Source organism: Peromyscus maniculatus, chromosome 2 (assembly GCF_049852395.1).
Source record: "Peromyscus maniculatus bairdii isolate BWxNUB_F1_BW_parent chromosome 2, HU_Pman_BW_mat_3.1, whole genome shotgun sequence".
NCBI lineage: Eukaryota > Metazoa > Chordata > Mammalia > Rodentia > Cricetidae > Peromyscus > Peromyscus maniculatus.
The window spans coordinates 22,561,060-22,579,417 of NC_134853.1; the positions used below are offsets into that span (position 1 = coordinate 22,561,060).

At 37.9% G+C, this 18,358-nt stretch overlaps 1 protein-coding gene across 11 annotated transcripts in view; it reads left to right on the forward strand.

Moving 5' to 3' along the window:
* The window catches only part of Wwp1 (WW domain containing E3 ubiquitin protein ligase 1), a 133,460-nt gene that overhangs the window by 15,891 nt on the left and 99,211 nt on the right, over nt 1-18,358 (forward strand). For all 11 annotated transcript variants that reach the window (XR_013048979.1, XM_076563852.1, XM_006983261.4 and 8 more), the window contains one exon: nt 761-856. The gene's annotated coding sequence lies outside the window, so the exon portion shown is untranslated. The remainder of the gene's footprint in view (nt 1-760; nt 857-18,358) is intronic.

Sequence of the window (18,358 nt, forward strand, 5' to 3'; positions counted from 1 at the left end):
TAGTACCCATATGGTGGTTCATAACTTTCTGTAACTCTGATTTCTGGGGATCCTCTTCTGAACGCCATGGGCACCAGGAATGTATGTGGTATACAGATAAAAATTCAGGCTGTCTTAGTTAGGGTTTCTGTTGCTATGAAGATACCCCATGACCACAGCAACTTTTATAAAGGAAACATTTAATTGGGGGCTGGCTTAACATTTTCAGAGGTTTTGTCCATTATCATCATGGCAGGACATGGTGGCATGGAGGCAGGCATGGTGCTGAAGGTTCTGTTTTGAGCCACAGCATCAGAAGGAGACTATCACACTAGGCCTAGCTTGAGCATATAGGACCTCCAAGCCTGCCTCCACAGTGACATACTTTCTTCAACAAGGCCACGCAAGGTACACTTCCTTCTAGTTGCACTCTATGGGCCAAGCATTCAAACAGGAGTCTATGGGGGCCAAGCCTATTCAAGCAACCACACAGGCAAAACACCCATACACATAATTTGTTTGTTTCTTGTGACAGGATATAATAACAATCACAGAGATCCACCTGCCTCTGCCTCCTAAGTGCTGGGATTAATGTATGTGCCATGATGTCTGGCACCAGTCTTCTTTAAAATAAAATAAAAAGTGACAGTTAGAGTTACATGTGTAGGATATCTTCTCTGTGATGGCTCCACTCCTTGACTGAGGGCTGTCTGCTTTCCTTATGTGCTCCAGAGGAAGTGTTAGGCATTCTGTGTCACACTGAAAACTTTTGTGTTTGCAGGGTTGTCTCCTCGCCAGACTATGAGCTCCTTGACAGAAGAACACGTATCTTGTACATCTTTGTATCCTCAGTGTCTGGCACAATTCCTGATACACAGTAAGTGACCCCTTTTGTTGTAAGTGAAAATTTTGTAGCTAGTAGTCAAATTAAGTGTATGTTGATTGTTACTTCTTATACCTATATAAATCAATTAATGTATTTTTATAAAAATATTTTTACAGGGTGCACATCTTTAGTTCCAGCACTTGGAAAGGAGAGGCAGGTTCTGGCTGGCCTCAGATTTGAACTCAGTCTTACTGCTTCTTCTTTCCTATGCTGGGATTAGAGCATGTGCCACTGGGCCTGACTTTATCTCTTTTTTAATGCAAAAAGAAAATGCTTTCGAATTTATGTGTCTTGGTCAGTTTTTTATTGCTGTGATAAAGCACTATGACCAAGGCAACATATAAAAGAAAGTTTAATTGGGATTATGGTACAGGAGGGTTAGCATATATGTTGGCAGAGCAAAGGCATGGTGGTAGCTGAGTGGCAGCTGAGAGCTCATATCCTGACCCACAAGCAGAAGGGAATGAAACCTCAAAGCCTGCCCCTGTTGACACACCTCCTCCAACAAGGCCTCCTAGTCCTTCCCAAACAATTCCACCAACTGGAGACCAACTATTCAAACACTTGAGCCTATGGGAGTCATTCTCATTCAAACCACCACAGTATCTACTCAACGTGTTTTTTAAAGCTTGCACAGAGTATTATATTTTAGACAAACATCGAATTTACAGATATTTATACATTTCAAGCAAATACTGGAAGATAAAAGGCCACATAGAAGCATCACATTATGTAAATGATATAAATTCAGACTTATAACCAGAAAACAATTGCAAAGAGTCAAGTGACAGCTTGCCATTTTGTGGCCTCTTTGGACCTTAGCAGCTTTCAAATGTGCTTCATTTAATTTTGTGTTTGCTCTGCAGGCTTTTGAGGTCGGTCATCCACAATTACCCATGTTTTTGGTTTTCTTTTTCAGCTATGGAATCATGGCATTTTCAAAGGAAATTAAGCTAAAGTTGAGGTTACAGTAACCAGCAAACAAACAAGCAAAAAACCATTTTCATTCTTTGCTGTTAGGATTAGGAGAATTTCTTGGTGACAGAGTGCTAAGTACCGGTGTAAGGCTGAGGGAGAGGAAGATGTTACCATTCAGAAGTCTTGTCTTTCTCCCAGCTCACCCAGTACATTTCTAAGATTCACTCATGTCATTGCCTACAGCTGTAGTTCATTCACTCTCACTATGATATAGTGCTCTAGTATGTGAATTAGCCCAATTAGCCAGTGGAGGTTTGAATAGATTTAGTTTTGTTGTTTTTATTATGTAGGATGGTTTTATGTAAAATACAAGTATAAATGTATTTTATTACAAAATTGAGAATTGCTCATAAAAAAGCATATTAATGTTCAACTTCACATGGTAATGTCAAATTATTTTTCAGTAGGATTTTACCAGTTTTATACTTCTGTGACATCTATTAGATATGTCACTATTCTGTGTTTCTTGCCAATATATCATTCTAACTCTTCTAATTTTTACTATTCTAAAAACTTGAAAATGGCATCCTGTAGACAGTGACATCCTGTATTTCTTCATGCGTTTGTCCATTTTGTAAGTTTCCTTGTCTGTGAAATTCCAGTCAAGAGTTTGCCACTTTGCTTGATGTATTATCTTTTTTAAAATTATTTGTAGACAGTATTTGTGTCATATATACATGCATATATGTGTTAGCATGCATGCACATGCTGTGTGTGCATGAGTGGAAACCAGAGGACAACTTAAGCTGTTGTCTTTAGATACTGTCTTCTCACCCAATCCCCAACCCCCATTTTTGGGTCTTGTTTTATTTTTGAGATAGGCCTCTCACTTTCCTGGAACTCACTATGTAGATAGCCTAGGCTGCACCACCCTCTCTGACTTTTTACATAGGTTCTAGGGATTGCGCTCTGGTCTTTGCTTTTGCAAGGCAAGTCCTTTACTGACTGACCTATTTTGACAGTCCTTGTGAGCATTTTTACATAGTTTAGATCCCAATCATTAATTAGATTTTTGTTTTACAGGCATTTCCCAGCTCTTAGCTTGTCTTTTGATGTTCTTTATACTTTAGTGAAAACTTTTATTACATTTATCGTGTGTGTGTGTGTGTGTGTGTGTGTGTGTGTGTGTGTGTGTGTGTGTGTGTGTGTACACCAGGATATCTGTCTAGGCCTGTGTGTGTAGGTCAGAGGACAACTTGCAGGAATTGATCCTGTCCTCAGAGATTAAACTCACGATCCTTTTCCTGCTGAACCATCTTGCCAGTCCTGAAAAATTAGTTATTATAGTTTTCTTTATGTTTTATGATAAATAGAAGCTATCAGCTTGCATGTAATCAAAATTCTGTTTTCTCTCTTGGTTCGTAAGGCCGGTATATCTTGTTTAAGAAGTCCTTCTGTCCTAGAAAAATGTAAACAATATCAATTTGTTGCATATTTACATTGCTTGGTTGCATCTTATATTTTCATTGTTAGTACATCCTGATTTGGTTTATTTATATATGAAGCGATATGAGGTAGAGATTTAGTTTCATATTTTTCCATATTGATACTTTGAGGACCATAAGCTATCTACTGTTGTGATTTCTATCTGCGGTTGTCCAGCTGCTTTTATGGCAGGCTCCATAGACAGTCATCGATAGTTTTATCATCTTCATCATTGTGGGCTGCAGCTAGTTCTCTGTTCTTGTTGCACTCAGGGCTTTTCATACCATTTTCAGTCTAGCCTGGGTTTTATTCTTTGCTGCTAGCTAGGGCTCTCCAGTGAGTCATGACTTTTCCACCACCAGGTTCCTTACACTTGGTGTTTAAGCTCTCGGCTCTCACAGAGCTTGAGATCTGGGGCCCTTCAAACTCTTTTTAGTTTTGTATTACTACATCTGTCACACAGGTATGTTCTTACATGCATTTTTCTTTTTTAGGTAGGTCTCTCTGTTTCTTCATCAATCTTGCTATCCATTTGTTCACTGTTGTTTGTTAATTTTCCTGGGAGATGTGAACAAACATCCATTCTTTCCCGGTAGAACACTGACAACAGAACAAAGAAACAATTGCATCCAAGTCTAGCTTGGTGAACCAGTGAGTTCATTGGGGTTATTTTCAAGAGCATGGTTGAAGAACATGAATATCTCTGTAGTTGCATCACCCTAGCGTGGGTGACAACTCACAAAAACTGCATTCTTAGAGCTAGTTCTCTGACCAATTTTCAGGTAGTTCTCCTTCTCAGCGATTGCTTATTGATTGTATAATCTTGGTGAAGGGATCTCGTGAATCTTAAAAATGTCTGAAGTTATGAGTCTTGCTTTCTAAGCCTACATTTTCTTAACTTCCAGAGTCTTATGAATCTCCCTCTTCCCTCCAGCAGGGAATGGTTCAATTCAGAGGAAATAGCTAAGCAGTGTAGTGACATTTGCTCCGCCCATGACCTTGGGCTATAGGGCCTGAAGGAGGCTGTGCTTCTTGCCCTTGTACAGTGACCTCTTAAAAGGAAAGGAACAGCCTGAGAATTGAGCTTGGGTTCCCTGGAACACCAGTCAGTGCTCTTAACTGCTGAGCCATCTCTCTTCCACAAAGCAGGAGGATTTTTTTCTAAGAAATATGTTTTGAGCTGGGTGTGGTGGCAAATGCTTTTAATCCCAGCATTTGGGAGTCAGGGGCAGGTGGATCTCTGTGAGTTCGAAGCCGGCCTGTCTACAAAGTGAGTTCCAGGACAACCAGGGCTGTTACACTGTCTTGAGCCCCCCACCCCCACCCCCACTATCTTTGCCTTTATTTAAAGATACTTTTGATCACTTTTTTTCTAGTTTATTATCATCTCCTTACTGTTTTTCTCAGGCTTATTATGCCTAATTAACTCATGACTTCAATTTCTTTTTTCCTAGGTTGCTTGATAAGGCTGTAAATACTTGCTTATAAGCATAATTGCTTGGTATTCCACAAACTTTTATATGTAATTTTTTTGACATTCAGTTCTTTTTCATTTGAAAATTGTACTTATGGTTTATTAAATGAACATAATTCTAAAAAGTTTTTGAAAGGAGCTTTTAATTTGATATTGAGTTTTAGTTGAATTTATTATGGTCAGAGAATAGGAAATTACATTATTTGAAATTCAATGAAATTTGCATTATTGTATTATAATTTTATACTTCCTTTAGTCCTTAAGAAGAGTGTTTATTTACTAAGAATTAGAATAGACATAAATTTCTGTTTTATTCATTAAATTCTCCCCCTTTTTGTCCATTTCACCTGTGATTAAATGTGAAGAATTTGATCTCCAGCAATAGTCAGTTTTCTTCTTGTAGTTGTTATAATCTTTGAAGCTTCTTCACACCACTAATAGATGATAAGTTTTGACTTGTGATTAGAGATTTGGCTTGCTCTGAATGAGAGAGAGAGAGGGAGAAAGAGAGAGAGAGAGAGAGAGAGAGAGAGAGAGAGAGAGAGAGAGAGAGATTGAGATTAGGAGAAACCATGGGTGTCGGCATCTATTTGGCAAGGTCTTTCTCTTCACCATCAGCCTAGAGAGCAGCATATTCCTGCACAGAGCTTGCAGTCGGATATCCCTCAGCTTTCTTTGACCCAGGTATAAAGCTGCAGTCTTGATCTTACTTTGTTGCAGGATCCTCTCGTTGCCTTCATTCATCCTACAAAGGGCCTACTGTTTCTCATTCTCTTGGTTGAGTCTTTCTGAGAAGTTGAGCTGTGTGAGTACTAAGATCAAGTAGAGAATTAACTTCTCCATATGTTCTTTTTTGGAGAGGCTGTCTCAACTTTTAGCTGCTATTAAGGTATCTTAGTTGTGTTTCTATTGCTATGATAAAATGACCAGGGCAACTTACAGAAGAAAGATTTTATTTGGAGCTTCGAGTTTAAGAGAGATAATACACAATGATGGCAATGTGGAAATAGACTGCTGGAGCAACAACTTAAACCTCACATCGAGGACCACAGACAGCACGGAGAGCTAACTTGAAATGGCACTAGTCTTTTGAAACTACACTGCCATACTTCTTCCAGCAAGGCCATGCATGCCCCTTAGTCCTGCCCAAAAAGTGTCATCATTTGGTGACCAAGTGTTCAAATGCCTGAGATTTATGGGGAACATCTCATTCAAACCACATTAGGTTTAGGAGAGTTGAAGTTGGAGAGTAGTGAGTCTTCCACTTATTCACGCTCCTTCATGTATCCTGACTCCTCACAAAAGTGGCTAAGGCCCCAGTCTCAGATGCCTCATTTCCTGTCTTTGGTCATTCCAATTTCTAGATTTCTCCACTTTGCCAATTTAGACAACATCATTCTAGTGTTTCACCTCACTGATACTTCAATTTCTCCTGTTCTTTCCATAATTGCTCGTCTACTTCTCAGCCTCTACTTAGTCATTGGGTGTTGTCTTTCACATACAAAAGTTGCTGGGCTGGATTGGCAAGTGTCAGCAGGAGTCATTTGACTTAGGAGTAATCTGAAGCTTCACATTTGAGTTTTTGGGAGGGATGGCTATTACTGATTCATGTTCTAGATCTTTGTAGGTAGTAAGGGAAAAGGGCCCATTGTGTGAAAACTGCAAATAGTTCATATACATTGCAATGAAAAGCAGAGCTCTGGTTAAAAGGAAGGGTTAGGGTTATTGTTAAAAGAGCTGAATGAAAAATGAAGAGCTTACAGCTGAGTATGAGATAGCCTAGGATACATAAGAGAAGAATAGACTGACAGGCCAGTGTTGGTAGAGTGGCAGGCTGTCTTCTGTGAAACTTGTCCCTTCCCCTGATAATATATGTTAGGCACTATTGCTGTTTTATATTTTCTTGCTTCTCACACAGTCAGTTATAACAGACTAAGTAAAAGTAGTTTCTAAGAAGTTTCTACATATCCTAGAAAAGAGACCCAAACCATTTTGTAAGTAAGGAGTTAATAAGAACACTGTAGCTACTTTCTGGTGGCTCTGAGGAGCAAAGAGAGCTTAGTGTAATTAACAGCATAGAGACACCAGAAGACTGAAGGTAGCAACACTAGCCAGAATATAATAATTAATAGCTAGCAGACAGTCAAGGTCAACAACTTACAAAGCTGGAGTCAGAGATGGACAAAGCAGGCTTGAGGGGCTTGACTACTTGTAACTGGTTAACTTCACGGGAACAGAACACAGTCATCTCTTTGGCTGGGTCAGGAGACATGCATAGAGCATTTAACCCTACCAATGGCTCATTCCGTGATAGCCTAGAGGACTAATCAATTTCATAGTGATTGTCTCAGCCTTTGGCCGGCATTTGCCACAGTTCTATAAAAATCACTAGACAATTAGCTGGGCGGTAGTGGCGCACGCCTTTAATCCCAGCACTCGGGAGGCAGAGGCAGGCAGATCTCTGTGAGTTCGAGGCCAGCCTGGGCTACCAAGTGAGTTCCAGGAAAGATGCAAAGCTACACAGAGAAACCCTGTCTCGAAAAACAAAACAAAACAAAACAAAAAAAAAAAAAAATCACTAGACAAAGAAGTTCAAGGCGTTTTCCTCTCTTGGAATCTCTTTCCACTTTTGGGAGTTTCTCTTATTTTCCCTTATGTTCTTAATTTCCTCCAGTATTGTTAATAAAGGTTGTTTTTGCTTTGCTTGCTCCCATTGAGTATCCATGTCTTCAATCATAATTGGTCTGAGAGTGAACTCAGGAGCTGTTGTTCCAGGTTGGTTTTTGGTAACAGTGAGTATCTGGCATCCTATTTGCATCAAGCACAACTGTGTGGTGAGAGATCTTGTCACACTATAAAAAAACCCTGAAATGTTACCATTCCTGTAGTCATCCCATGGGTCACTGTCTTTACAGTTTCACAACTGATTGTGCCATCTGCTGTAGGCATTTTAGTGGTCCACACTTACTCCATACTTCCTCTTCCTACAGTAGACACCTGTCAAGTTCTTTTTCAGGAGTCACCCCAGTATCGTAGTATTTAGAACCTCAGTCATAGCAATCGTGTATCTGTTGTTTCCATAACAATCATATTTACCTTCTAAGTTTTGAGATCATTACCTCTTTTCTAGGTTGAGACTCATGAAAGCTATTTTTGGCAAGATAGACTGCCTATTCTGTATCTGTTTAATTATTATCCTGAATTCAGTCTTGGCCAAAAGAACAATCACTTGTCCCTGTTTTTGTCCTGTACATGATCAGCAGTATCAACTTAATCTCTTTCTTAAAAACTCTCTTCATTGATGCTAAGGGCAGTGAGTATAGAATCCTGGTCAGTAAATTTAATGTATTCAACCCCATAACTCAGAAGGCAAAGGCAGATGGAACTCGTGTGAGTTTGAGGCCAGAACTTTATCTACATGCAGTTCTACTCTACCCAGTGAGACCTTGTCTCATAAAAGAAAAAGTTGAAGTAATCAGAGCCTTCTGACTTCTCTAGGTTGCTGGGCTTGTGTGGTTAATTGATTGATATTTAATGCTCCAAAGAATTCTTTAATGGAGGTTTCTGTCACATCACAAATCAGATTCCCTAGAAAGCAGTGTAATGTCTAAAAGTGTGAAGATGACACTGGCTAATATTAGATTCTTAAACCACCCGTGGAATAATGGGCAGGATTTAGTGGTCAGATGGAGATGCCCTCTACCTGCTGTCTTCATCACTCTGCCAAGTGGCTAAGACATCTCCTAGGTCATCCATTCTATTACTTCATCGGATTAGTTTGAGGCATATTTAGCAAGGCATTTATCAGGAAGTAGGATTCCCCTTGGTTTATTTTTTCTTGCTAAATCATCATGTTGGGAGAAAGAATATGTGATTTTGTTTATTGTTTGGCTTTATGTCTTCAAACTGAATTGAACCTTGTATTCTTTTCCTTAATAATCCTTCCTTCCCCCTTCCTCTCTCTTTTCCTCTCCTTCTCCCTCTGTCTTTGTCTTTTCCTTCCTTCCTTCCTTCCTTCCTTCCTTCCTTCCTTCCTTCCTTCCTTCCTTCCTTCCTTCCTTCTTTCCTCCCTCCCTCCTTCCCTCCCTCCCTCTCTTTTCTCTCCCCTTCCTCTCTCTCTCTCTCTCTCTCTCTCTCTCTCTCTCTCTCTCTTCCCAATATTCTTGTGTGTTTATTCTATTTCTATATATGGATTCTTAATTTGTGCTTTCTAACCTTTTTGATTGATTGAATTGTTTTTTATTCTTTATTTTCCTTTATAATTTGAAAACTATCTTCCCATTTCTTTATGACCAACCTTGAAAATCTGCCAAAAAATCTTTACAGTTAATGTTCAGCCAGATTGTAGTACCTCTGCTGGGCAGTAATTTTATCCCTGTTCAAGTCTCCACATTTAAACTATAATTAAAATTATAATAATAGGTTCTTAATAGTTTTTCACTTCTTAAGTAAAGGCTTGCTATTGATAATACTTTATTGGTTTATCTAAGCAGTTTTTTCATGCCTTCTATGTTCTCCAAAGAGACTTTTAGTGGTTGATTATTTTATTTAAAAACTTGTTTTTATTTCATGCATGAGTGTTTTCCTGAATGTGTGTAGGTACACCGAATGTGTACCTGGTACCCATTGGAGGCCAGAAGAGGACATTAGATTTTCTTAAACAAGAATTTCTTCATATTACTTTTTTTTTTTAAATGCAATGTTTCTTGACATTTCAGATAAATGTCCTTCACTAGTTTTGAAAACTAAGTCATTTTCTGTCTTGTTTTCATTTTTCTGGGATTATATATATATCGTTATTTTGTCTTTCAAAGTTTTTTGTTTGTTTAGTTTTTTTCTTTGATGGTTTGGTTGGTTGGTTTTTCAGGAGAGGGTTTCTCTGTGTAACCTTGGCTGTCCTGGATCTTTCATAGAGTTCCATCTGCCTCTTCTATGATTAGCTACCACTGTCCAGCATCCATTCAAGTTTTAAACCTGTGGTATTTTTCTTCCTTCCCTGTCTTCCTTACCTTCTTTCTTTCTTGTTTGGTTTTGGGGGGATTAGTTTATTTTGAAATTGTTTACCACTATACAGCCCAGGCTGTTGATTTTCCCATTTAAAAATCTTCTCCAGCTAGAATATGTTTGTTCTCAAGGATGTGGGAAATAACTTACTCCATACTTCCAGTGTAGATTACCCATAGTGAGTTCCTCCCAGACCGCAGCATGGGAAAGAGAGGATAAGCAACTACAGTAGTGGAATAAGACACACATTTCCTCAGACATATGATCAAGGTTAGCTTTAGCATCATAATCATGTTTCTAAAGTATGTCCTTGATATACAGTAAGTATAAATAAATTTATAATGATATATAATAAAAATATTTCTGTGGTTGCCTTTTACTCCAGTCCTGCAAACTTAGTTTAATAATGAAAAGAACAGCCAGATCCAAGTTAGGGACATTTTATAAGACATTTAAAAATAATCTCAGGCCCACTAAAAATAATGGAAGGCCCTGGGCTGTGGCTAGTGTTGGAGCACATGCGAAGGCTCTTGTTTCATATTCAGAATCATAAGACAACCAAATAAAATACAAGGAAAATGTAACTTAGTTTTAGAGTATTTGCCTAGCATTTGTGAGGCCCTAGATTGAATTCTGAGCACCTCAAAAAAACAACCAACCAAACAGAAGCAGTACAAGTCTCAATAAATGGATACAGCCAAAGAGAACCCAAGGAAGCATAGCAAGTGCACTATGTTCTCTTTTGATTTAAAATTTGTTTTATGTGTGTAGGTGTTTTGTCTGAATGTTTGTATGTGCACTACATGCGTGCCTATTGCCTTTGAAGGCCAGAGGGGGTTTTAGATCACCTGTAACTGGAGTTACAGACAGTTGTGAGCTGCTGTGTAGGTGCTGGAGATTGAACCTGGATCCTCTGGATAAGTGCTGAGCTATCTCTCCAGCCCTATTGTATTCTTTTTATGTGACATGACCTTTTCATATCAAGTTGCAGTAAGACTAAGCACCCACCTTTGTATTAAGACATCTTTTTTTCTCTCCAGTTGTGTTTGGTTCTTTTTGGTCTCTGAGCCATTCAGCCTCTGGGTCCTGGTACTGCAGGCAGTGTCAGGTGTGGGCTCACTGTCCTGGCATGGGTCTCAGGCTGGATCAGTCATTGGTTAGCCACTCCTTCAATCTCTGCACCACCCTTACCTCAACACATCCCATAGGCAGGACAGACAGACTGTAGGCTGAAGGTTATGTGACTGGGTTGGTGTCCCAATCCTTCAACTGGAAGCCTTGCCTGGTCAGAGGAGATGGCCAATCCAGGCTATGTATCCCCTATTGCTAGGAGTCTTAGCTAGGGTCATCCTTGTAGATTCCTGGAAGATTCCCTTGCACTGCTTTCTACCTCACCCAAAATGCCTCACATTTGCAGTCGTCTCTTTCTGTACTTGCACCCTGGTCTGATCCCCACCCACCCTCAGTCCTAAAGAGAGCTGAGCTTCTCTTTCCTCTCGGAGCTCTGCTTGTTACCTGGCCTCTCTGGGTCTGGGGATTGTAGCATGGTTCTCCTTTACTTTACAGTTCGTATCCACTTATGAATGAGCACATACCATGTGTGTCTTTCTGGGTCTGGGTTACCTCACTCAGGATGATTTTTTTTTCTAGTACCATCTATTTGCCTACAAATTTCATGATGTCATTGTTTTTAGCAGATGAGTAATACTCCAGTGTATAAATATACCATACTTTAAAAAAAAATTCATTCTTTGCTTGAGAGACATTAGATGATTTCGAGGTTATCATTATTATAAATAAAGCTGCTGTGAACATAGTTGAGCAAATGTTCTTTGGTTATGTGCCCAAGAGTGGTGTGGCTGGGTCTTGAGGTAGATCGATTTGAAGTTTTCTGAGAAACTGCCACATTGATTTACAAAGTGGCTGTGCAAGTTTGCACTCCCACCAACAGTGGAGGAGTGTTTCACTTGCTTCACATCTTCTCCATCATGAGCTGTCAATTGTATTTTTGAACTTAGATATTCTGAGATGGATTCTCAGAATCATTTTGGTTTACATTTTCTTGATAGCTAAAGATGTTGAACATTTCTTTGTTTCTCAGCCATTTGAGATTCTTCTGTTGAGAATTCTCTGTTTAGATCTATACTCCACTTTTTAATTGGATTATTTGGTGTTTTGATGTCTAGTTTCTTGAGTTCTTTATATATTTTAGAAATTAGCCCTCTGTCAGATATGGGTTGGTGAAGATCATTTCCCATTCTGTAGGCTGCCATTTTGTCGTATTGATGGTGTCCTTTGCCTTGCAGAAGCTTTTCAGTTTCATGAAGTCCCATTTATTAATTGTTGATCTTAGTGCCTGTGCTATTGGTGTTCTGTTCAGAAAGTTGTCTCCTGGGCCAATCCATTCAAGGCTGTTTCCCACTATCACTTCTATTAGGTTCTGTGTATCTGGATGTATGTTGAGGTCTTTGATCCACTTGGACTTGAGTTTTGTGCAGGATGATAGATATGGATATATTTGCATTCTTCTACATGCTGACATCTAGTTATACCAGCACCATTTGTTGAAAATGCTTTATTTTTTCCATCGTATAATTTTGGCTTCTTTGTCAAAAATCAGTTGTTCATAGATGTATGGATTTATGTTTGTGTCTTTGAATGGATTCTTTTGATCCACCTGTTTGTTTTCATGCCAATACCATATGTGTTTATTTTTTTATTTTTTTATTACTATAGCTCTGTAGTAGAGCTGGAAATCAGGGATGGTGATACCTCCAAAAGTTCTTTTATTATACAGATTTGTTTTCGCTCTCCTGGGCTTTTTGTTTTTCCATATGAAGTTGAGTACTGTTCTTTCAAGGTCTGTAAAGAATAGTATTGGAATTTTAATGGGAATTGTGTTGAATTTGTAGATTATTTTTGATAAGATGGCCATTTTTACTATGTTAATTCTACCAATCCATGAGCATTTGATATTTTTCCACCTTCTGATATCTTCTACAATTTCTTTCTTCAAAGGCTTGAAGTTCTTTTCATACAGGTGTTTCACTTGTTTAGTTAGAGTTAGAGTTACCCCAAGGTACTTCATATTATTTGTGGCCATTGTGAAGGCTGATGTTTCCTTGATTTCTTTCTTAGCCCCTTGTTTCATTTGTAGGGAGGGCTACTGATTTTTTTGAGTTAATCTTGTACCCAGCCACTTCACTAAAGGTGTTTATCAACTATGGGAGTTTTCTGGTGGAATTTTTGGGGTTGCTTGTGTATTATACTCTCATATCATCAGTGAATAATGATACTTGGACTTCTTCCTTTCCAATTTCTATCCTTTTGATCTCCTTTTGTTGTCTTATTGCTCTAGCTAGAATTTCGAGTACTATATTGAATAGATATGGTGACAGGGGACAGCTTGTGTTCCTGATTGTAATAGAATTTGTTTCTCTCCATTTAATTTGATGTTGGCTGTCAGCTTGCTGTATATTGCTTTTATTGTGTTTAGGTATGTCTGTAGCTGGAGTTTTCTCCAGTCCTGCATCCACAGCATATGTCCCTTGTATCCCTGTTCTCTCTAAGACTTTTAACATGAAAGGGGTGTTGGATTTTGGCAAAGGCTTTTTTAGCATCTAATGGGACGATCATGTGTTTTTTTTTTTTCTTTCAGTTTGTTTATATGATGGATTATATTGACAGATTTTTGTAAGTTGAACCATTCCTGCATCTCTGGGATGAAGCCTATTTGATTATGGTGGATGATTTTTTTGATGTATTCTTGGATTCGATTTGCCAGTATTTTAACGTCAATGTTTATGAGGGAGATTGGTCTGTAATTCTCTTTCTTTGTTGTGGTTTGTGTACTTTGGGTGTCAGGGTAATTGTGGTCTCATAAAAAGAATTTGGCAGTGTTCCTTCTGTTTCTATTGTATGGAACAATTTGTGGGGTATTGGTATTAGCTTTTTTTTGAAATTCTAGTAGAATTCTGTGCTGAAACCATCTGACCCTGGGCTTTTTTGGTTGGGAGACTTTTAATGACTGCTTCTATTTCCTTAGAGATAATATGTCCATTTAAATTGTTTATCTTTTCTTTATTTAATTTTGGTATGTGGTACCTATCAAGAACATTGTCCATTTCTTTTAGATTTTCCAATTTTGTGGAGCATAGGTTTTTGAAGTATGACCTGATGATTCTCTGGATTTCCTCAGTGAATGTTATGGCCCCCTTTTCGTTTCTGATTTTGTTAATTTGCATATTCTTTCTCTGCCTTTTGGTTTGTTTAAATAAGGGTTTGTCTATCTTGTTGATTTTCTCAAAGAATCAACTCTTCGTCTCATTGATTGTTTGTATTGTTCTCTTTGTTTCTGTTTTGTTGATTTCAGCCCTGGGTTTGATTATTTCCTGCCTTCTACTCCTCCCGAATTTGCTTCTTTTTTGTTCTGGAGCTTTCAGGTGAGTTGTTACATTGTTAGATGAGATCTCCAAATTCTTGATGCAGGCACTTAATGCTATGAACTTTCCTCTTAGTACTGCTTGCATTGTGTCCCATAAGTTTGGGTATATTGTACATTTGATTTTATTGAATTCTAGGAAGCCTTTAAGTTCTCTATTTCTTCCTTGATCCAGTAGGCATTCAGTAGAGAGTTGTACCTTTTCCATGAATTTGTAGACTTTCTATAGTTTCTATTGTTGTTGCAATCCAGCTTTAATCGATGGTGGTCTGATAAGCTACAGGAAGTTATTTCATTTTTTTTTTTTTTTTTGTATTTGTTAAGACTTGTTTTGTGTCTGAGTATATGGTCAACTTTAGAGAAGGTTCCATGAGATGCTAAAAAGAAGGTATATTCTTTTGTGTTTGGGTGAAATGTTCTGTAGATATTTGTTAGGTCCATCTGAGTCAATACATCTGTTAGTTCCATTATTTCTCTGGTTAGTTTCTGTTTGGACGACCTGTCCATTGGTTAGAGTGGGTTGTTGAAGTCTCTCACTACTAATATGTGGGATTTGTTGTGTGATTTAAGGTTTAGTAATGTTTCTTTTACCAATGTGAGTGCCCTTACATTGGGGTATAGATGTTCAGAATTGAGATACTATTTTTCGTTTGATGAGTATGAAATGTATTTCTCCATTTTTTATTAATTTTGGTTTGAAGTCTATTTTGTTAGATATTAGGATAGCTATACCTAGCTTCCATTTGTTTGGAAAATCTTTTTCCAACGCTTTTCTTTGAGGTAATGTCTGTCTTTGATGTTGAGGTGTGTTTTTTATGTAGAGCAGAAGGATGGATCCTGTTTTTGTATCCATTTTGTTAGATTGTGTCTATTTTTGAGGGGGAATTGAGTCCATTGATATTGAGAGATCTTAACAACCAGTGATTGTTAATTGTTATTTTTTGTTGGTAGTGGTGGTAGTTGTAGTGGTTTTGTGTGTGTGTGTGTGTGTGTGTGTGTGTGTGTGTGTGTGTGTGTGTGTGTGTGTGTCCGTCCGTGTCCCTTTGGGATTTGCTAGTGTGTTTTCATAGGCATAGTTATTTTCCTTGATTAGAGTTTTCCTTCTAGTACCTTCTGCAGGGCTGAATTTGTGGATAGATAGTGTTTAAATTTGACTTTGTCATAAACTATCTTGTTTTCTCCATCTATGTTGATTGAAAATTTTGCTGGGTATAATAGTCTGGGCTGGCCTCTGTCCAGGCAGTTCTGTCTTTTAGATTCTTCATTGAGAATTCAGGTGTGATTCTGATAGGTCTGCCTTTATATGTTACTTGGCCTTTTCCTCTAGCAGCTTTTAACATTCTTTCTTTGTTTTGTATGTTTAGTGTTGATTATTATGTGGATCAGGGATTTTCTTTTCTGATCCAATCTATTTGATGTTCTGTAAGCTTCTTGAACATTTGTAGGCATGTCCTTCTTTAGCTTAGGAATATTTTCTTCTATGATTTTGTTAAATATATTCTCTGGGTTTTTTTTTTTTTTTTTTGAGATCCTTCTATTCCTATTATGCTTAGATTTGGTTTTTCTCAGTGTCCCAGATTTCCTGGATGGTTTGTGTTAGGATTTTTTAGATTTACCATTTTCTTTGACTGACGAATCTATTTCTTCTATTGTATCTTCAATGTCTGAGATTCTCTTTTCCATCTCTTGAATTCTGTTGGTGATGCTTGCTTCTGCAGTTCCTGTTCACTTATCTAGACTTTCCATTTTCAAATTTCCCTGTTTGTGTTCTCTTTATTTCTTCTATTTTGATTTTCAGATCTTGATTAGTTTCCTTCATCTCTTTGCTTTTCTTCCTTTTTTGGTATTTTTTAAGGGATTTATTGATTTCCTCCAATTTTTTGGTTGTCTTTTTTCTTTGATTTCCAGGTGGTGCCATGTTGCCCTGGCTATTTTTGATTGTATTCTTACACTGGTGTTTAGATACCTGGTTTTAGGATGATTATAGGTCTAGGTCCTGAGTTTGTCTTCTTGATTTCTGTTTTCTGTTTGGTCTTCTACTTTTTGTGGCCTGGATTTCTAGTGGATAACATGACCTCTGATCTAGTAGGGAGTCTGACTGCTTTGATCTGCACCTGTTCTTCTAACTGATGTGGTCTGTACATGAGCCTCTGAAGTCAGCTCTTCCTACTGGTGTGGTCTACATCCCAAAAGTGGGATTCTACAGGAGTTGGGGGCAGTGCCCAGCAGTGTTGCTGGTGATAAGGTAGGTGGGGGAGAGCCGTGGGATGGGTCCTGGGGATCAGAATCTGAGGAGTGGGACAGCTTTCCTGGCAGGAGTCAGGTCACTCACCTATTCTTCTGACTGGTGTGGACTGTATGTGAGCCAATAAAGTCTACTGGAGTTGGGGGAAAGTCTAGTCATAGGGAGGGTGATGAGGCAGGAAGGCTTGGGTGGTGGAATGGGAATTGGGGGAACAGAATCCAGTGAGTGAGGCTGTCCAGCTGGCAGGTGGTGGGTAACTCACCCACTCCTCTGACTGATGCCTGTATATTACCTTTTATAGTTTTTTCTTGATTGGCCATACTTCATCATTCATCGATAAAACTAGAATTTAAAAGTATACGGTTGTAACTTTGAAAGTTCTTGACAGTCAGAAACTATTGTATTGGATTTCCACTGACTCTTACTTGTAGGCCCAGGTTAGGCTGTTCTTCGTTTTCAGTAAATCTCATGTCTAAGTTTGAGTGTTGTCCTAATGGTATATGTCAGTGGGTTGTTGGTGCTCTGATGTAATTTTGTCTTGGGTCCTCACAGTGAGGTCTCAGTTCCTTTCACCTTTCAGCAGGTCCAGTTTTTTCTCTTGACTATGCACTACAACTATCAGCATATACACTCAGGATTAGATGTTTGTTTGTTTGTCTATACTATTTACAATTTATTTTATTTATTTATGTGGAATGAATAAAACATGGAAGTTAGAGGACAACTTGTGGGGTATGAGGATTGAACTAAGATTGTTAGCCTTGAATGTTCTGTTTCTTACTATCGTTTCATCTCTCTCTCTTTTTTAAGGCTGCCATTATATGTGTGGTATAGGCTTGATAACTTCCACACTTAAGAACATAACAGAGCTTGGAAAATAAGACAGTTGGTTTTGAGTTATGCAGGAAGTGTTTATGTTAAAGCAGGAAGGAAGGTCTTTCATTATTATCTAGTAGACCAGACTGCTAAAAATTGGAAAAAGCCTTCAATTTCCATTGACTTTATTCCCTTAGTTGATAATATAAGTGTTTCATTGCAATTGATTTCTTTTTTAAAATTCATTCTACTTTTTTATTTTTGAGATTAATATATTTCTACCTTCTCTTTCCTCTTTCCTCCCCAAACCCCATATGTGCCTCTTTGCTCTCTTTCAAATTCATGGTCTTGCTTTTCATTAATTTGTTTTTGTATGCAAAATTGTATAGATATATACTATATATTTCTAAATACCATTTGTTCAGTCCATATAATGTTACTTGTATCTAAGTTTTTAGGGCTGACTTGTTTGGTTTTCTTACATGAACATGACAACTGATTGCTCTTAAGTAGATATCAGTTGTAAACCTGTTTTCTCTTCTGTAGAATAAGTATATTGACCTGAAAGAGGTCTTGATCATAGATTAAGGAACTCCCATCTTTTTTTGTGTGTGTCTGCATACGCATGTGTCTATATATCAAAACATAATCTATGCAAATCTAAGCAAGTAAAGAAAGTGTAATGGTTTTAGAATATTGGTCTCTGAATTTAGGGAAAGGATCTAAATGGAGCACAGAAAAAATGTCAAATTAAGGGAAAAGCAAGATAAATATTAATATTCATTAGTATTTTTCAATATTTCCCAGGATAGCCCACTTAAATCTTTAGTAGGTTAAAGGTGGATAGAAGTTGAGCCTTGAGATATTTGGTCTGTAGAAGAAAGCTGTAGTTAGCTCTGCTTTTTGTTTAATTTTTTTTTTTTAGCAAATTTAAATTCTTGGTTAAGTGTACAGTTTAAGTTTTCCTTAGTTTAATTATTGTACTGTGATTATTTAGGAGGATGTTTTTATTCTTAAGAAATACACACTGAAGTATTTAAGAATAAAAGTGGAATATACTCAGGAGATTTCAATAATGCATATAAATATATGTTTTCATATTCATGTATA